Consider the following 22,255-nt stretch of genomic DNA (forward strand, 5'->3'; position numbering starts at 1 on the left):
ATCCATTTTATATATAGTAGTGTGTACATACCACAGGATTTAGAAATGCAGAATATTATTACTCAGGTTCTTTGATAAAGAGACAGCCCTTATGTTACTTCATGTAACACTGTGAGGAAAAATATAATTTTATATTTTTTTATTGAAGAATAGTTGATTTATAATATTGTGTTAGTTTCAGGTGTACAGAAAAGTGATTCAGTTATTTATATATATATATATATATATATATATATATATATATATTAGATTCTTTTCCATTATGAATTGTTGAATATAGTTCTCTGTGCTATACAGTAAAATCCTTGTTGTTTATCTATTTTGTATATGGTAGTGTGTATCTGCTAATCCTATATTCTTAATTTATTCCGTCTGCCACCCCCCCAAGCTTTCCCCTTTAGTAACCATAAGTTTGTTTTCTATGTCTATGAGTACATTTCCGTTTTTGTAAATGAGTTCTTTTATATCATTTTTTTTAGATTCCACATATAAGCAATATCATATGATATTTGTCTTTCTCTTTCTGACTTACTTCATTTAGGATGATAATCTCTAAGTCCATCCATGTAGCTGCAAATGGCAATATTTCATTCATTTTATGGCTGAGTACTATTCATATATATATATATATATATATATATGTATATGTATATATACACACACATGTGTATATATGTGTGTGTATATATATATATATATATATATACACACACCACATCTTATTTATCTGTTCCCCTATCAGATATTAGGCTGCTTCCATGTCTTGGCTACTGTAAATAGTGTGGCTATGAACTTTGGGATGTGTGTATCTTTCTGAATTAGAGTTTTTGTCTTTTCCAGATATATGTCCAGCAGTGGGTTTGCTGGATCATATGGTAGTTTTATTTTTAGTTTTTTAAGGAACCTCCACATTGTGTTCCATAGCGGTTGCACTAATATACATTCCCACAAAAAAAAATTAATTTCAAAATTCTTCAAGAGCTTCCTTGGTGGTGCAGTGGTTGGGAGTCCGTCTGCCAATGCAGGGGATGTGGGTTCGTGCCCCGGTCTGCGAGGATCCCACGTGCCACGGAGTGGCTGGGCCCGTGGGCCATGGCCACTGGGCCTGCACGTCCGGAGCCTGTGCTCTGCAACGGGAGAGGCCACAGCAGTGACAGGCCAGCGTAGTGCCAAAAACAAACAAATAAAAATTCTTCAAGTAGTATGTCCCAACCTTGTGAAATGCTGAACTAGATTTAGCAATAATGGGTACAGGTAAGCACCAGCTTAGTTTGTTTTTTAATAGTTGTCAAAACAAAAAAAATTGAGCGTAAACTATGAACAGAAGGATGTATCCTAGCAAGCACATTCCTGATTTGGGGAATGAAACAAAAGCAGAATCATTACAGTTGGTGGAGCCATAGCACACAAATTCTTAAATTTGACGTTCATGCCTGATAGAGTCCATTTAAACCGCTGTTGCAGTCTTGAGTTGGAAATTTTGCTTCATTTCTCAAATAAAAGAGTTTATTTCCAATAGTTTAAAGAGTGGGGGGTATGTATGATATATTGGAGACATTACATATCTGTGGAGGTTTTCACATTAACATTTTGCTAGAGAAAAACCTGTTTTGTTTATTAGTCCTGACAGGCTCGGCTATACTGCAGTAACAAATACACCCCCAAATCTTAGCAGTTTACATATCCAAGTTTAGTAGGCAGAATAGTGGCCCCCCAAGATGTCCACATCCTAATTCCACAAACCTCTTGAATATATAACCATGGCAAAAGGGGATTTTCAGATATGATAAGTTAAGATTCGATATGGAGATATTATCCTGGAATATTTTAGTAGGCTGAATATAATTGAAAGTCCTTATAAGAGGGAGGCGGGAGGGTCAGAGTCATAAAGAAGTGAGGAAAGAAGCAGAGGTTGGAGTGATGAGGCTGTGAACTAAGAAATGTGGGCAGCCTTTTGAAACAGCAAGGAATGGATTGTCCCCTAAAGTCTTCAGAAAGAATGCAGATGGGCCAACATCTTGACTTCAGTTCTGTGAGCACAATTTAGACTTCTGACCACTAGAACTGTTAGATATATTTTTTTTTCACCACTAAATTTATGGCAGTTTGTTACAGTAACAATAGGAAACAAATACAGCAAGTTTATTCTCATTAACATCACAACATAATTGCAGCTCTGATTGTTTTTCTCCTAGCAGTGATCCTGGGATTCTGAATCTCTTTGAATCAGTAATTCAGTCTTATGAACAGATTCCTAGTTTGCTGCAGAAAGCAGAAGATGACTGACCATTTCCATAGGAGGCTTGTATGAGCCAGAATAAGTTTCTTCCAACACCCTTACCCCCGCCTCCCCCTTGCTGGCCAGAATTCAGCCATATGGCCCAAATCTAACTGTAAGAGAGTCTGGGAAACCTAGTTGGCACACAGAAAGAGGGAACTGTTCAGTGAATACACAGAATTTTTCTAGCAGTCATGTATAAAACTATTTCTTCTCAAAATCTTCTAAAGGTTTTCACATAGCTTCTCAAATGTCATGTTGGAAGGGAGATGGCTGATACCGATAAGAATATTGTTTTTTGGACAAAATTTATATTTCCTCTCTAGATTGTCATAGGATTCTTTTTATAGTTATCTTTTATTTTTACCAAAGAATGATTTCAGAAAGGATATATTTTATAGATATTTGCACAGAAAGAAGTCAATTATTTAAATTGAATTGTATTGCCATTGATATGATATACATGTTTATATATTAATATATAGTTTTTAATTCATAAATTTTATTCCTTCAATTATTTCAGATTATTTCCTCTTTTTCTTGCTTTTGTTTCTAAACCAGGATCACTTACATTTCTCAAAAATCAATCTCTATGCTGTTCACCTGAAATTAACATGAATTGTAAATCAATTATACTTCAATTAAATACACATATAATAGAAGAATTTCCACTTGAGTGTAAATTGAACACTTACAATTCATTGTTATAAATTGAGAAAAATTTCATGTTCAATCTCGTTTTATTATTTCAACATTTGTGAGTATTTAGATTTCTTAAATCATGAAAGCAGAGCTCTTGTTATTTTTATTAATTATGATTTAATACAATTGGCAAGCTACAAAGTTTAGTTCAGCATGTCTAAATTTAGGTAACCTTCTCCCACTGATTTTAATGCATGTGCCAATTCTTTTTCTCTGAAGCATATGGATAAATATTGAAGCATGATTTCAAAAGAGTCATCCAACAATCACTTATTAGAAGAATTTTGGTTTTGACACATCCTGTTTTTTCATATGGTATATATTATAGAACTTGAAATCAGTGTTATAATGATTATTACCTCTTGCAATCAAGGGAGGTATTTACATAATAAAAAGCCAGGGCTTTAAAAAAAAGTCCTAAAGCACTTAAATAAAACAAATTTTCAATAATTTTGCAATTTTACCCTACATGGAATCATTTTTCAGGGTGACTGAAATAAAATCAAAGCAAATATTTTGATAATCGTATGAGTAATATCTATTCCTCTTTTATTTCTACAGATTGATCTATTTAGTCATTATGGTTTTTATTAACTAATGATTCATCATAGCAAATGGCAAGAATCAGGTTTAATAATTTTAGACCTTTTAATATCCATAATAATGATACAGTGAAATTGATAAAATTAATAGTTGCTTGAATATAATAGTTTATAGTCAATCAGTGTTTTACAATTTCCAAAGCACTTACATATCCATTATGTCATTTTATTTTTACAACTACTCTATGAGAGAGATAAGAAAGATGTTAGAACCTTAGAATCATGGCCAAAGAATTAAACAACCGAGAAAAGATCATAAACAAGTTATAGATTTTGGAATAAAACTGCTTTTGTTTATTCCAATAAATAAATCCCATTAGTCTTTGGCAAAAGTATACTAAGATAATTATATACAAATACATAAAGTAATTTTCTAAGCAAATGCCACTACTATAATAGTTGCTGCCAAACAATATTCCCAATTTATCTTGTTATTCTGATTTCACTATTACTGCCTCCTTGCAAGACAAAGTTATCTGTCAACTGAGCTCATCCCTACTTTTATGTCAAACTCCAAGAGGTTCAAATTAGCTCAAATTGGATTATATGTTTTGTATACCTTTATTTTTAACTTTATAAGAAACCATCCAACTGTTTTTCCTAAGCAGTTACACTGTTTTATCTTCTCATCAGCAATGTATGAAAAATCCAGTTTTTCATATCCCTACTAATACTTGGTGTTGTCAATCTTTCAAATTTTAGACATCTTAAGTGTTTTACTGTTAACTCATTTAGGTTTTGATTTGTATTTCTCAGATGAGTAATGATGCTGAGCATATTTTCATGTGCTTATTTGCTCCTTGTATATTACCTTTCTTGAATTGTCATTTAAAATCTCATCTATTTTTTAAAAACTGTGTTTGTTTCCTTATCATTGAATTTTAAGTACTCTTTTTATATTACAGATACAAACACTTTGTCAAATATATTTGATAAATATTAAAAATATTTCATCCCAGTCTTTGGATTATCTTTTCATTTTGTAACAGCATATTACAGAGGGCATAAATCTTTAGTTTTGATTATGTCTAATCAAAATTAGACAAAATTATGTCTAATAGTTTTGATTTGTCATTTTGTTGTGGTCTTCTTTTCTGGTTTGTATGTCCTCCCTAAGACATCTTTAAAAGATTTGACCAAAAAGGAAATGGTCCAAATATAGAATACTTAAATCAGCAAATATTTGAGCCTTGGTTTCTTGGTAGAGATTTCAAAAAAGAAGATATGCACAGTAGCAAATGTTTAATATGACAATAACTTAATCCTTTGTTTCTTTTCAAGTAAAATCATTTTCACAAACAATTTATACTGCTATAAATGTCTGTGTTTATTTGTATAGGAAGTGTTTGTTTTTCCAAGAAAGTGAACTTTCATCTTTTCTCATATGTGCCATGAAGAACTTGAAGGTTTCTTGAGTAATGGAAGCATTTTGGTGCTTTTTTGATTGGCTCAGATTCAAATATTATACTGTACATTGCACATGCAAGCCATCCCTCTTAAAAAATGAAGCAGTCAGCAGACAGCAAGATCCAAATCAGAATAATGCCATGCCTGCAACGTGCTTCACAACTGTACACACACAAGCTGTTGTGATGGCTACTGAGTACAGTACATGGTAGCAAAAGTTTCCAGATTTAATTTGTTTACTAGAAAACATGACAATCATCCATTTTCAACAATAAAATTGTCTTCTTGTAGTATCTATCTTTTCCAAATCTTCAGAAACTTGGCTACATTTCAGATAAACATTTCAGATATGTATTTTTCGGGAGAGAAACCAACTCCAAATCCATCCTGTTTAGGAGTATTACAATGAAAACAAATCTCTAAAATAAATAAAAATGACATTTCTTCCGTTATACTGACTCCTCCAATAACACTTTTTTGGTTGTTTGTTTTTCTATTTATTTGTTTTTGTAGAGTATAGTTGGACCACCAAGGGAATCCAATATGCGTAACATTTAAAATACTGAAAATAGGGCTCAACCTCATTCCATAGCCCAAAATGGAAACAAGTTTGCTAAGGGAACTTATTTTTAGTGATTTTGTTCTCTTCCATGTATTAGAGAGGCAACCTGTAGGAAATTAAGGTCCCTTCTCCCTCCAAATGGTGGGTAGATATTTTTCATGTGGACCCGTAAATGATTAGTATGAAATTTGTTAGGACCTAATATTTCCTAAGGGTATGGTGATTTGATAATAATGGAATTTTGGGGGTGATCATATATTATCACATCACACTGATATTAAATTTTCTATAAAATATTGGGTCAGCCATATATTCTTATTGGATGATGTGAAGCAGGAATTTTATTGAGGTATCTATGGATTATTCTGGCTTAGCCGCCAACTGACCTGGATTTAAAGAGGGCTAGGTTTCTGGAAGATTCTTTCTATAAGAATTTTAGGAAAAAACACTGGAAGTATAAAATGTGTACCCATAATAAAAGGTGCTTAGCAGTGGACCCATTCTGATCTCTATAATATTACTTTATTTTTCCCTTTCTTTTGCTATTGTTAAATGAAATCAATGTGAAATATTAGACATGGAGCCTGATATACCCCAAAACATTCACACTGATGCCATATGTTCTACTTTTCCTATGATGAATCAAGAACCCATAGTGAAAAAGCAGCCTTTAAAATTCTGCTAAAACTTTTCACCTTCAATAATTTTCTTATTCATCAAGGGCAGATGAATTATTGCTTTTATATTTATATTCTTCAGTTCTCTTGGTGATTCTTCTTGGTTTCTCAGGCTTCCTTTTACAGTCTCGGTGTTTCTTAGGCACAATACAAAGAAAACAATTAGCCCGGTTTATCTAGTAACTTCATATTCCTCTTTGCAAAGTATTTGAAATATCTGTTTAACATTTTTATAAAATATTTTAATTAAAATATTAATGTTAATATATGTTCACTTCAAATTCAGAAACAATAAATTATACATACAGAAAACATTAACTATCTGTTTACCACATCCTGCTACAGAAATGTGAACATTCCCAAACACTAAAGTTTACTGTCCTATAGAACATTAAACAAATGTCTCATTTGAAAAAGAAAAAAGAAAAAAAAAAAACTATCTCAAGGTGCCCTTACTAATGAACTATTTAAGTTCCTGTTCCTCAAAGGATTGTTGAACCAGCTTTACCATATTATGGGTTCTTTCATTAATGAGTTTGTTACATTATTTTTTCCTTCAGAACAAATATCAGTTTGGGTTTGCATACTCATATTTGATTAATAACCCAGTCTTCATTAAATGGTAAGTTTCTTGCGAGTAAGAATGGTTTGTTTCCTTCATATCATATTCCCAGCACTTACCACAGTGCCAGACACATAGTGGGCATGTAACAAATATCTTTTGAATGAATGAATAAATGAATGAATGAGCCCAGCACGTCACACTTGATTCTTTAACCCCTTCAATGTCTTTCTATTGCTGTTAGAATGAAAATCAAATGATTTTTCAAGCTCTATCAAGTCTGTTATGATCTTGGCTCCTGTCTTCCTTTTCAACTTCTTATGCTACTCTTTGTTCACTAGGCTCAGATGTACCATGTACTCTCTTACTGTAGGGATTTTGTTTATGCTCTTTTCTCTGCTTCTAATTTTCCTATGAGTGTAAACCATATGTCTAACTTACCAGCTTTGACCCTTGGATCCAGTGCCCCTCTCAAAGACACATTTCTTTACCACTCTCTCTTAAGAATTTCCATCTCCCCTAATCATTGTTTCTCTAAGACCTATTCATTTTTACAATTTTGAATTACTGATTAGTTTGTTTTCAGAAAATGAAGTTGTCTAGTAAGGAGCTGACTAGATGGGCTTGAATACCAGGTAGGAAATCTGAAATGTGAAATTAGGCTCAGGAAAGGAATAAAGAAGTCCAACATCTAAATGATACTTAGAGGAAAAGTCATCCATAAAGAAGACAAAGAAAGAGAAATCCAGGACAGGATAAATCAAGATATAATCTTGCAGCATCCAAAGAAAAAGTCACTCACAGGATTGAAGCTGAGTGTTACATCCTGGAACATGATGATCACACCAAGGTACCACCAACCTGAATCATATTCCCTGGTTAAACTTCACTACATCATCTTTTAGAATTGCTCTTATGATTGTTTATCATGTTTGCCTTTTCATTTTCCCATCAAATATTCTTTGGAAATGAAGATTTCTCAGTGTGAACCAGTCTGTGTAGACACCAAATCCTTTTGGAAGTGTATCTTTCATTACTGCTGTAATGTCAAAACTACCATAAATATACAGGAAATTCTCTATTATCAATATTTTACCCTAGAGGTAAATTTAAAAAGGATAAAATATTCTTGTATAAAGACTTTACCTTTCATAAGAGCTTATATTAATGTCTGTTCATGAATTTAGTAATGATAATAGCAGTAATAATAATAAAAATAAAATAGTGGAATGTGAATTATCTGAATCTAGTGGTATCTTTTTAATATGTTTTCTATTTATAACAACCATGGAGTCAATGAGAATCAATTTCTTCTTTTATTTAACCAATTAGAATTTTGAAAATTTGATCTTGAGTAAAATATTTATCATGAAGAAGCCAAAGGAAAACAGAATTTTCTGCAACCCAAATTGAGCTGATTTGGTTTTTGCAATATCAATTGACCTTCTTCCCTTTCTTATTACATTAATATTACAGCAGCAGTTATAAAGAAGCTAATCTTAGTTTCCTAAATGCAAATTTTGCAAGTCACATATCTTTGCATGGGCACTTGGTAAATTAAAGCTTAAATCCTGTCATCAAAACTAATATTTCTATGGCTTCTCAGAAATAAAATTGTCAAATTATTTTTGGCTTCATGAAGGTTTCTGTGTGTGCTTATTGCTAAAAATAAGGTCAAATATTTAAAAGTTTGGGTTTCTTTTTAAATAAGACTTAAACATAAGAAACACAATATCTTTACTAAACAGCTACAGAAACACAACCAGCCATCACTGTTAAATTAGTTTGAAAACTAGGCTTGAATTTACATATTTGGGAAATCAAAACTCATAGAAATAGTAACTATGCCAGGGTAAGCTATGGCAGGTCCGTGTATCTTCTTTTCTTTCCACATAAATTTACAAAGTAAGTGCTAAGTTGAGGTAAAGGACAGACACATGATAAATTAATTAAAATTATATTAGAACATTCTTACGTGTTCATATCACAATAGAAAATGTGTTTGCTCCCTTAGAGCCTTAATCTCTAAAAATTTACTCCTTAAAATGAGCCTTTACCATTTTTTTTATTGCTTAGAGCCAGAGTTTGTTTGGAACTTTTCACGTGCTTTATATCCCTACATTTCTTCTTAGCAGAAGTAATCAATGTATCTAGAACACTTGCCTTCTGAGAATATTAATTCTGAAATGGAAATAAGGTTAAACTTTTTAGTTCTGCTTAACTTTGAGACAAAGAAACTTGAAATTTTCCAACTGTGGTAATTGGTAGAACACTCTCCTTCAGACTGGAATGAGCTCCAAAAAGAAGAGCCAAGCGTTTTTCTTCTATTTTTCATATCGATATAATGAGCTTAGGTGATAAGGTCTCTGAAAATACTTGGAGAGTCCTTGAACCCATTAGATTTCCCATGCATCCTGGCTTTATAATTTTCATGGTTATGGTACATTTTCAAGCCTGTGGATTTGTCGGGCTGGCCAGCTAAGTTGATGATTGTGTTTTCTCCCTCATTGTCTAAAAGACTGGAATGAAGTGCACACTTAATGAATGTATATTTATTCTTTTCTCCTTAGACTGAGAGACGTTTGTAGAGTAATGCTAAGTCTTTCACCCTCCATGAAGATTTGTGTTTTCTAGAAAGGAAAATCATGGTTAACTAAGTCTCATTGTCCTGTAATTTATTTAAACTCACAAGCATGTTATTTAAGGATAATTCTCATGCTTCATAGAGCCAGTACCAATCCACTGGAAAAAAAGGTGGACTTTATTATTGATGCTTTCCAAAAACAAAGTAATGTTTATATATTCAGGCCTAGCTAACTTTGAGGGTGAATGGGAACTAAAATGTCAACTGTATTTTTTCAGGGAATGTATTCCCTGAGTAATAATGATAATGATAATAATAATAATGTATATATAAAACACACACACACACACACATATAGCATTAAAATTGTCTGAAATAGAAGAAAATCTGTTATACATGTTCTGCTACAGTTGGCAAATATGTAGAAACATATCTTAGCATTTTCAGGACATTTTAAAACGTGCCTGAAGTTGTCATCAGTTTTCCAACATATAATATACCTTTTCTTCAAAAAAAAATTAAGTTTTTTTTTTGTATTCTCACATACATATCTTTTAAAGCTATTATAACAATTTTGCATAATTGCATTTAAATGACTGCAAAGGACTCTATGGTATTGACTAAATGCAGAGAAGCTTTAACTTGTACCTGAAGCGATACTTAGGATAAAAGCGATAAAAATAATTTTGACTTTTCATTTCCTCCCACAGAATTCTTGGAAAGAAATGCGGTGTTATAATTATGTGAATTTTGACTTTTCGAGTCTTTAACATACATTGACTTTTCCACATTATTCTTTAAATGCATATTCTTATAACGCTGATTTTAAAGTGGGATAAATCTCTCTAACCTCAGCAGCTACTAACATGTGCAATTGAAGAAAGTTATTTGTAGCTTCCAATTATACCACATGCATCATTAACAGATAATAATACACAAACATTTCATACTTTCCAATCATTTGAACCAGTTTATTTTTTCATTAGTAAAATGCCAGTGTGCCTCATATCTGCCAACTCCCCATCTCTGGAAAATATCTGTGTTCAGCCAACTTCACCTCACAAAAGTTTAACAAGAAATTGCAGAGCTTGACTGCTTTGAAAGACTTCAGTGTTCTCTGGTGTCTTTTGTGGATTTTCTGCTTTTAACATTTAACATTTTAACATTTTTCTTGAAGACAGAACATGTCAATAGAGAATTAAATTTTTTAAATATACTATCAAAATTTTAGTATGGTACCTATAGCTTTCAGCAGGTAGTCATATCTTACTATTAATTTATGGATACAGGGACCACAAAAGACCTTGTAATTGTACCTTATTCCTTATAAGTAATGGATATTAGAGGAGGAAAACATAAGAATTTTCCCTGTATTTAGATGCCTGAAGTCAGAGTAACTGCTATGGCCCCCATCACTCTTATAAGATCAAGACAGGTTTTTAAAATAATGGCAATAATGTAATAAGTTGTAACACCCTGTCCAGCTGAGATACTTTTGGAAGACAGTTCACATGTTTAATAATGTTAACTAAAATAATCTGATCTTGAAAATTTCAATATCATTCCTCCTAATGATATTAGTTGGTCTTTCTAACTTTGTTTCCTTCCAGATGCCTATTTATACTAAGGAGCATTGCTTTTATTTAAACTAAGGAGACTTGCTTAGGAGAAGAATTTAACCAACTTGCCCTAGTCCCACTCTTCCTCATGCAGTTTAGTGCTTAGGAATAATATGATTGCTGTTTTATTTATTTATTTTTATTGCTGCTATTTTTTTTGTTTTATTTTTGATTGCTCTGTTTTAATTCATGAAATATCTTGATAGAAGTATTCATGTCATAAGGGCCTACTGTATAGCACAGAGAACTATACTCAATATTTTGTAATAAGCTATAAGGGAAAATAATCTGAAAAAAGAATATATATATATATATATATATATATATATATATATATGAATCACTTTGCCATACACCTGAAACTAACACAACATTGTAAATCAATTATGTTTCAATAAAAATAAAAAAAATATTTTAAAGTATTCATGCCTAACCCTCAAGCACTTCAAGGGATTTATTTTTTTCTCACTAAACCTAAAACTCGTGTGTGTGTGTGTGTGTGTGTGTGTGTGTGTGTGTGTGTGTGTATTATAGGAAAGAAGTCCTCCTGTTAAACTGCTGTTTTGCTAAAATATACTGACCTAGCAGCATAAAATTATACTTCCCCCAAGGAAAAAAAAAGATTTTGAACAATCAGTGGTCTATGGCCCATACTTTTAGAAACAATGTATTATTAGTGATTCTATAGAAGAGTGTACTTGTGGTTTGGCAATCTTCATACTTCTCTGTTTCCTATTAGTACTAGAACCCCTAAGCATTAACCAGAACACATGTTCACCCATCTTAAGACTATATTTACCAGCCTCTGGTATGATTGGTATGATTATATGACTAAATTCTGGCTGATGGTTTATAAACAAAAATAACGTGTGAAACTGAAGTGTCATGTCTGTAAAAGATAGCTTCTAACTCTTTTTTTTTTCTTTCCTCTTTCTTGCTGTGGGAGACTATCATTGAAGAGGTAGACAAATACCACCCACTAAGAGGGTGACAGAACAACCAAAATGAAGGAACTATGATCCTTAGATGATGTGGAGACACCGAGTGGTGTCTATAAGAGCTAGATAAGGTTAGCCGATATTTTAACTTACACAATTTTTTTAATGGTGAAAAATTCAAACACAAAGAAAAGTATAGAGAAAATACAATAAACATTCATGTATGTATCACCCAGAATTACCAAAATTTAACTTATTATTAAATTAAATAAAACACTATAAATATTTTTTTTCTTCCCTTCTTAGGTGTAATTGCTCTTTTGAATTTGGTGGGTATCTTACCCATTTCGGTTTTGGTAAGTGTACTACAGATATATGTATCCAACAAAAACATAGTATTTGTACTGCATTCAAAAGTTTTATACAAAAGATATCATATTAGATACTGGAATCTACAACTTTCTTTTTTTCACCCACTAGTGTGCTTAATTCATTTACTCTTATCATGCTTATGTATGTATTTTAATCTCTTTGCCATCCATTTGTGTGTGTTTGTGTGTGTTTGTCTGTGAGTGTGTCTTTACTTATCTTGCTTTTCTCTTCTTTTCATAAATACTTTCTTACCTCCTTAATGGAAATCTATTGATAGGATTGAGTTTTATTCTAGCATACTTTTTTTTATTGATTTGCAAGTTACATGTATACATTCTTTCAGAGGTTACTTTAAAAATACATGCATTACTAATAAATTCTAAGATAAATTTTAAAAATCTCTATTCTACTTTTGAATAACATGATAGTTAAAGCAATTAAGTATATATTTTTTATCCATTGTATTCACCTTGTTTTATAATTAATAGTTATTTAGATTCATCAAAAGTATTCATTGATTTCTCTCATTACCATTAATTCCTTTTTTTTAAAAAACATCTTTATTGGAGTATAATTGCTTTACAATGGTGTGTTAGTTTCTGCTTTATAACAAAGTGAATCAGCTATACATATACACATATCACCATGTTTACTCCCTCTTGTGTCTCCCTCCCACCCTCCATATCCCACCCCTCTAAGTGGTCACAAAGCACTGAGCTAATCTCCCCGTGCTATATGGCTGCTTTCCACTAGCTATCTATTTTACATTTGGCAGTGTATATATGTCCATACTACTCTCTCACTTTGTCACAGCTTACCAATGCCCCTCCCTGTGTCCTCAAGTTCATTCTCTATGTCTGCATCTTTATTCCTGTCCTGCCCCTAAGTTCTTCAGAACCACTTTTTTTGTTTTTAGATTCCATATATATGGGTTAACTATGGTAATTATTTTTCTCTTTCTGACTTACTTCATTCTGTATGACAGACTCTATGTCTATCCACCTCACTGCAAATAACTCAATTTCACTTTTTTTATGGCTGAGTAATATACCATTGTATATGTGTGCCACATCTTTAGCCATTCATCTGTCAATGGATACTAAAGTTGCTACCATGTCTTGGCTATTGTAAATAGAGCTGCAACGAACATTGTGGTACATGACTTTTTTTTTTTTTTTTAACATCTTTATTGGAGTATAATTGCTTTACTATGGTGTATTAGTTTCTGCTTTATAATGAAGTGAATCAGTTATACATACATATATGTTCCCATATCTCTTCCCTCTTGCGTATCCCTCCCTCCCACCCTCCCTATCCCACCCCTCTATGTGGTCACAAACCACCAAGCTGATCTCCTTGTGCTATGCGGCTGCTTCCCACTAGCTATCTGTTTTACGTTTGGTAGTGTATATATGTCCATGCCACTCTCTCACTTTGTCACAGCTTACCGTTCCCCTTCCCCATATCCTCAAGTCCATTCTCCAGTGGGTCTGTGTTTTTATTCCCGTCTTACCCCTAGGTTCTTCATGACTTTTTTTTTTCATAGATTTCATATATATGTGTTAGCATGCGGTATTTGTTTTTCTCTTTCTGACTTACTTCACTCTGTATGACAGACTCTATGAGGTGAGGTCCATCCACCTCACTACAAATAACTGAATTTCCTTTCTTTTTATGGCTGAGTAATATTCCATTGTATGTTTGCGCCACATCTTCTTAATCCATTCATCTGTTGAATTCTTTTGAATTATGGTTTTCTCAGGGTATATGCCCACTAGTGGGATTGCTGGGTCATATGGTAGTTCTAATTTTAATTTTTTAAGGAACCTCCGTACTGTATCAATTTACATTTCCACCAAAAGTGCAAGAGGGTTCCCTGTTCTCCACACCCTCTCCAGCATTTATTGTTTCTAGATTTTTGGATGATGGCCATTCTGACTGGTGTGAGGTGATACCTCATCATAGTTTTGATTTGTATTTCTCTAATGATTAGTGATGTTGAGCATGATTTCATGTGTTTCTTGGAAATCTGTATATCTTCTTTGGAGAAATGTCTATTTAGGTCTTCTGCCCATTTTTGAAATGTGTTGTTTGATTTTTTTGATATTGAGCTGCCTGAGATGCTTGAAAATTTTGGAGATTAATCCTTTGTCAGTTGCTTCGTTTGCAAATATTTTATCCCATTCTGAGGGTTGGCTTTTTGTGTTGTTTAAGGTTTCCTTTGCTGTGCAAAAGGTTTTAAGTTTCATTAGGTCCCATTTGTATATTTTTGTTTTTATTTCCATTTCTCTAGGAGGTGTGTCAAAAAGGATCTTGATGTGATTTATGTCATAGAGTGTTTTGCCTATGTTTTCCTCTAAGAGTTTTAGAGTGTCTGTCCTTATATTTAGGTCTTTGATCCATTTTGAGTTTATTGTGTGGTGTTAGGGAATATTTTAATTTCATTCTTTAACATGCAGTGGTCCAGTTTTTCCAGAACCACTTGTTGAAGAGGCTTTTCTCTCCATTTTATATTCTCACCTCCTTTATCAACAATAAGTTGACCATATGTGCGTGGGTTTATCTCTGGGCTTTCAAACCTGTTCAATTGATCTATATTTCTGTTTTTGTGCCAGTACCATACTGTCTTGATTACTGTAGCTTTGTAGTATAGTCTGAAGTCTGGGAGACTGATTCCTGCAACTCTGTTTTTCTTTCTCAAGCCTGCTTTGGCTATTCAGGGTCTTTTGTGTTTCCATACAAATTGTGAAATCTTTCATTTTATTTCTTTGTAAAAATGCCATTGGTAGTTTGATAGGAACTGCTTTGAATCTGTAGATTGCTTCGGGTAGTATAGTCATTTTTACAATGTTGATCCTTCCAATTCAAGAACATAGTATATCTCTCCATCTGTTTCTATCATCTTTAATTTCTTTCATCAGTGTCTCATGGTTTTCTGCATACAGGACTTTTGTCTCCTTAGGTAAGCTTATTCCTAGGTGTTTTATTTATTTTTTGTTGTAATGATAAATGAGAGTGTTTCCTTAATTTCTCTTTCAGATTTTTCATCATTAGTATATAGGAATGCAAGAGATTTCTGTGCATTAATTTTGTATCCTGCTACTTTACCAAATTCATTGATTAGCTCTAGTAGTTTTCTGGTAGCCTCTTTAGGATTCTTTATGTATAGTATCATGTCATCTGCAAAGAGTGACAGCTTTACTTCTTCTTTTCTGATTTGAATTCATTCACTTCTTTTTCTTCTCTGATTGCTGTGGCTAAAACTTCCAAAACTATGTTGAATAATAGTGACAAGAGTGGGCAGACTTGTCTTGTTCCTGATCTTAGAGGAAGTGGTTTCAGTTTTTCACCATTGAGGATGATGTTGGCTGTGGGTTTGTCATATATGGCCTTTATTATTTTGAGGTAAGTCCACTCTATGCCTACTTTCTGGAGAGGTTTTACCATAAATTGGTGTTGAATTTTGTCAAAAGCTTTTTCTGCATCTATTGAAATGATCATATGGTTTTTCTCCTTCAATTTGTTAATAGTTTTTTACATTGATTAATTTGTATATTGAAGAATCCTTGCAATCCTGGGATAAACCCCACTTGTTCATGGTGTATAATCCTTTTAATGTGCTGTTGGATTCTATTTGCTAGTATTTTGTTGAGGATTTTTTCATCTATGTTCATCAGTGATATTGGCCTTTATTATTATTTTTTTTCTTTGTGACATCTTTGTCTGGTTTTGGTATCAGGGTGATGGTGGCTTCATAGAATGAGTTTTGAGAGTGTTCCTCCCTCTGCTATATTTTGGAAGAGTCTGAGAAGGGTAGGTGTTAGCTCTTCTCTAAATGTTTGATAGAATTAGCCTGTGAAGCCATGTGGTCCTGGGCTTTTGTTTGTTGGAAGATTTTTACTCACAGTTTCAATTTCAGTCTTTGTGATTGGTCTGTTTATATTTTCTGTGTCCTCCTGGTTCACTCTTGGTAGGTTGTACATTTCTAAGAATTTGTCTATTTCTTCCAGGTTGTCTACATTTTTTTTTTTTTTTTTGCAGTACGTGGGCCTCTCACTGTTGTGGCCTCTCCTGTTGAGGAGCACAGGCTCCGGACACGCAGGCTCAATGGCCAAGGCTCATGGGCCTAGCTGCTCCACGGCATGTGGGATCTTCCTGGACTGGGGCATGAACCCATGTCTCCTGCATCGGCAGGTGGACTCTCAACCACTGTGCCACCAGGGAAGCCCCAGGTTGTCCATTTGATTGGCATATATTTGCTTGTAGTAATCTCTCATGATCCTTTGTATTTCTGCAGTGTCAGTTGTTACTTCTCCCTTTTCATTTCTAATTCTATTGATTTGAGTCTTCTCCCATTTTTTCCTGATGAGTCTGGCTAATGGTTTATCAATTTCATTTATCTTCTCAAAGAACCAGCTTTTAGTTTTATTGATCTTTGCTATTGTTTCCTTCATTTCTTTTTCATTTATTCCTGATCTGATCTTTATGATTTCTTTCCTTCTCCTAACTTTGGGGTTTTTCTGTTCTTCTTCCTCTAATTTCTTTAGGTGTAAGTTTTGGTTGTTTATGTGAGATGCTTCTTATTTCCTGAGGCAGGATTTTATTGCTATAAACTTCCCTCTTAGAACTGCTTTCGCTGCATCCCATAGGTTTTGGGTCATCATGTTTTCACTGTCATTTGTTTCTAGGTATTTTTTGATCTCCCCTTTGATTTCTTCACTGATCCCTTGGTTATTTAGTAGTGTATTGTTTAGCCTCCATGTGTTTGTAATTTTTACAGATTTTTTTCCTGTAATTGATATCTATTCTCATAGTGTTGTGGTCAGAAAATATACTTGAGACAATTTGAATTTCCTTAAATTTACCAAGGCTTCATATGTGACCCAAGATATGGTCTATCCTGAACAATGTCCTATGTGTACTTGAGAAAAAAGTGTATTCTGGTTTTTTTTGGATGGAATGTCCTATAAATAACAATGAAGTCCATCTTGTTTTATGTATCACTTAAAGCTTGTTTCCTTATTTATTTTCATTTTGGATTATCTGTCCATTGGTGAAACTGGGGTGTTAAAATCTACTATAATTGTGTTACTGTCAATTTCCCCTTATATGGCTGTTGGCATTTGCCTTATGTATTGAGGTGTTTCTATGTTGGGTGCATAAATATTTATAATTGTTATATATTCTTCTTGGATTGATCCATTGATCATTATGTAGTGTCCTTCTTTGTGTCTTGTAATAGTCTTTTTTTTTAAGTCTATTTTGTCTGATATGAGAATTGCTACTCCAGATTTTTTTGATTTCCATTTGCATGGAATACCTTTTTCCACCCCTTCACTTTCACTCTGTATGTGTCCTTAGGTCAGAAGTGGGTCTCTTGTAGACCACATATATATGTGTCTTCTTTTTGTATCCATTCAGTCAGTCCATGTCTTTGGGTGGAGCATTTAATACATTTACATTTAAGGTAGTTATTGCTATGTGTGTTCCTATTACCATTTTCTTAATTGTTTTTGGCTTATTAATGTAAGTCTTTTCCTTCTCTTGTGTTTCCTGTCTAGAGAAGTTCCTTTAGCATTTTTTGTAAAGCTGGTTTGGTGGTGATGAATTCTTTTAGCTTTTGGTTGTCTGTAAATGTTTTGATTTCTACTCGAATCTGAATGAGATCCTTGCTGGGTAGAGTAATATTGCTTGTACGTTTTTCCCTTTCATCACTTTAAATATGTCTTGCCACTGTCTTCTGGCTTGCAGAATTTCTTCTTAAAGTTCAGCTGTTCTTATGGGGATTCTCTTGTATGTTATTTGTTGCTTTTCCCCTGCTGCTTTTAATATTTTTGTTTGTATTTAATTTTTGATAATTTGATTAATATGTGTCTTGGTGTGTTTCTCCTTGGATTTATCTTGTATGGGATTCTTTGTGCTTTCTGGACTTGATTGACCATTTTCTTTCCCATGTTAGGGAATTTTCAACTATAATCTCTTCAAATATCTTTGAACTCCATTTCTTTTTCTCTTCTTCTTCTGGCACCCCTATAATTCAATTGTTGGTGTGTTTACTGTTGTCTTAGCGGTCTCTGAAACTGTCCTCAATCCTTTTCATTCTTTATCTTTATTCTGCTCTTTTGTAGTTATTTCCACCATTTTATCTTCCAGGTCACTTATCCGTTCTTCTCCTTCAGTTATTCTGCTATTGATTCCTTCTAGAGAATTTTTAATTTCATTTATTGTGTTGTTCATCATTGTTTGTTTGCTCTTTAACTCTTCTATGTCCTTGTTAAACGTTTCTTGTATTTTCTCCATTCTATTTCCAAGATTTTGGATCATCTTTACTATCATTATTCTGAATTCTTTTTCAGGTAGACTGCCTATTTCCTCTTCATTGTTTTTTAGTCCGGTGGGTTTTTACATTGCTCCTTCATCTGTTGCATATTTTTCTGTCCTCTCATTTTTTTTAACTTACTGTGTTTGGGGTCTTCTTTTCACAGGCTACAGTTTCATAGTTCCCATTGTTTTTGGTGCCTTCCCCCAGTGGCTAAGGTTGGTTCAGTGAGTTGTGTAGGCTTCCTTTTGGAGGGGATTGGTGCCTTTTTTCTGGTGGATGAGCCTGGATCTTGTCTTTCTGATGGGCAGGACCCCATTCGGTGCTGTGTTTAGGGGTGTTTGTTTCCTTCTTATGATTTTAGTCAGCCTCTCTGCTAATGGGTTTTAGTGTGTTCCTTTCTTGCTAGTTGTTTGGCATAGCATGTCCAGCACTGTAGCTTTCTCATTGTGAGTGGACCTGGGTTTAGCATTGAGATGTAGATCTCTGGGAAAACTTTCACTGCTGGATATTACATGGAGCTGGGAGGTCTCTGGTGGACAAATGTCCTCACCTCAGCTCTCCCACCTCAGAGGCACTGGCCTGACACCCGGCCAGAGCACCAGGACCCTGTCAGCCACACAGTTCAGAAGAAAACAGAGAAAAAAAGAAAGAAAGAAAGATAGAATAAAGAAAGAAGGAAAGAAGGAAAGAAAGAAAGAGAGAAAGAAAGAAAGAAGAAAATAAAATATAGTTATTAAATAAAATAATAAAATTATTAAAAATTAAAAATAAAAGAAAGAAAGAAGAGAGCAACCTAACCAAAAAACAAATCCACCAATGATAATAAGTGCTAAAAAAACTATATTTAAAAATGAATAAATAAATAAATAAGTAAACAGACAGAATCCTAGGACAAATGGTAAAAGCAAAGCTATACAGACAAAATCACACAAAGTCTACTCCCTCAATTTTGGGATGATTCTTTGTCTCTTCAGGTATTCCAGAGTTGCAGGGTACATCAAGTTGATTGTGGGGATTTAATCCACTGCTCTGTAGCTGCTGGAAGAAATTTCCCTTTCTTTTCTTTGTTGGCACAGTTCCTGTGGTTAAGCTTTGGATTTGGCCCTGCCTCTGCATGTAGGTTGCCGGAGGGTGTCTGTTCTTTGCTCAGATAGGGTGGGTTAAAGTTGCAGCTGATTAGGGGGCTCTGGCTCACTCAGGATAGGGGGAGGGAGGGGTATAGAATGCAAGGTGAGCCTGTGGCAGCACAGGCCTATATGATGTTGCAACAGCCTGAGACACACCATGTGTGCTCCTGGGGAAGTTGTCCCTGAATCATGGGCCCCTGGCTGTGGTGAGCTGCACAGGCTCTCGTGAGGGGTGCTGTGGATAGTGACCTGTGCTTGCACACAGGCTTCTTGGTGGCTGTAGGCAGCCTTAGCCTTTTATGTTGGTCTCTGGTGTCCACTGGTCTCTGGTGGTCGCAGATAGCCACGGCTCACGCCCCTCACTGGAGCTTGTTTAGGTGGTGCTCTGAATCCCCTCTCCTTACACACCCCAAAACAATGGTCTTTTGCTTCTTAGGCAGTTCCAGACATTTTCCTGGACTCCCTCCCAACTAGCTGTGGCACACTAGTCCCCTTCAGGCTGTCTTCACGCAGCCAGCCCCAGTCCTCTCCCTGGGATCTGACCTCCGAAGCCTGAGCCTCGGCTCCCAGCCCCCACCTGCCCTGACAGTTGAGCAGACAAGTCTTTCAGGCTGGTGAGTGCTGGTCAGCACTGATCCTCCATGTGGGAATCTCTCTGCTTTGCCCTCTGGACCCTTGTTGCTGTGCTCTCCTCTGTGGCTCCGAAGCTTCCCCTCCACCAGCCCCAGTCTCTGCCAGTAAAGGGGCTTCCTAGTGTGTGGAAACATTTCCTCCTTCACAGCTCCCTCCCACTGGTGCAGGTCCCGTCCCTATTCTTGTGTCTCTGTTTTTTCCTTTTTCTTTTGCCCTGCCCAGGTACATGGGGAGTTTCTTGCCTTTTGGGAAGTCTGAGGTCTTCTGCCAGTGTTCAGTTGGTGTTCTGTCTGAGTTGTTCCACGTGTAGATGTATTTCTTATGTATTTGTGGGGGGAAGGTGTTCTCCACATCTTACTTCTCCACTAACTTGAAGGTCTCCACGGACCATTAATTCTTATAGTCTATATTCTTCTGAGTTAAACCCTTTCTTTACACTTTAGTACTTATTTCTGTGGCCCAATAATATTGAGTCCAGCCATGGGAGGCCATGTGAGATGCTCATTATGCAGTTTTCTTCCTTAAACACACACACACATACACACACACACACACACACACACACAAACCAATTAAAATTAAGGTATTGCCTGTATAGTATATGGTCTCTTCCAATGTTTACAATGGTCCTTGAAATCAAACATTTCCTAGGAATTCTAAATGACTATTTTTAAAATTAATATTTATTGAATAATCACAAGACTTATAGAGAAGGTTAATTTCAGAGACCTAAATTCATATGAAGCAAATTTACCCCAGGTTAGATAGAAAACAACTGCTGTTAGAGTGTGCTTATAAAATAGAAACATATCTTTAATAAGAGGTCAAGATTGTAAGAAGGGAGAAAGAAAGCTATAATAAAGTAATTCAAAAAAAATTTCTGTTTCTCATTTTCTTGAAACACAAGGCTAAAATAATATCTAACAGAAGTATCTAACCTAAATCCTCCATACAGCTGTTTAATTTAATTTTATTCTTTTGACTATATCATTTCATTTTAATATAAATTCTTATCCTTTAAGTGACTCTCCCCTCCATGTCTGAAATGAAGAAATACGTATGCTTGTTGTGATGTCAAATTGATAGTGTAATTGTTTTTATTTACTTATTTATATCTTAAAAGACCTTCTTGTTAATCTACTGCTCTGCATTCAGTTGGATTGAGATTAATGCAGTTTCTAGTACAAATTATCCAAAAAATTATAGCTCTTTAGTGGAGATCAATGCTATTTTCAGCTTTAAGGTTGCAATGAAGAGAAGGGAAGATTATATTAATACTTTGGATTAAGGATACTCAGTTATTTCTAACTACATACAAAAAGGAATAGTTTTTCCTCTAAGTATCAATATTCACGTTTTATAGCACACACAGGTAGATATATAGTCACATACGGTCTATTTATATTATTAAGGCTGATGAGTTCACTCATTTTTAAATTTATAAACATTCAGACCTTGTTCCAGTGACAACTTTTCATTTCATCTGTGTTTATATCAAATAACAATTATCTAAAGCAGAAATTTGGGAATTATCCTTGTTATTCTTCACCTCTTACTACCATTCTCTCTGAATGGTCAGTAGGTCAGGACCACTACAGAATGCATGTCAAAGAGTGTCTAAAAAAATAAATCTGGTGTGACCTGGACAATACACAGTATAATATGATTAAGTACATCATAAAATATTAAAAATTTACATACGTGCCATGCCATGAAAAAGAGTTTTAAAGCACTGGATACTTCTCATATGGTGACTCCTAAAACCAGAAACACTGTATCTTTTACCATTAAGAGATGGGAGGGGCTTCCCTGGTGGCGCAGTGGTTGAGAGACCGCCTGCTGATGCAGGGGACGTGGGTTCATGCCCTGG

The 22,255-nt window shown here is 34.4% G+C and overlaps 1 long non-coding RNA gene across 2 annotated transcripts in view; it reads left to right on the plus strand.

Annotated features, from left to right (window-relative positions):
• The window catches only part of LOC132423992 (uncharacterized), a 73,842-nt gene that overhangs the window by 50,776 nt on the left and 811 nt on the right, over positions 1–22,255 (plus strand). The window lies entirely within an intron of this gene.

The sequence above is a fragment of the Delphinus delphis genome, chromosome 4 (assembly GCF_949987515.2).
Source record: "Delphinus delphis chromosome 4, mDelDel1.2, whole genome shotgun sequence".
In the NCBI taxonomy this organism is placed as follows: domain Eukaryota; kingdom Metazoa; phylum Chordata; class Mammalia; order Artiodactyla; family Delphinidae; genus Delphinus; species Delphinus delphis.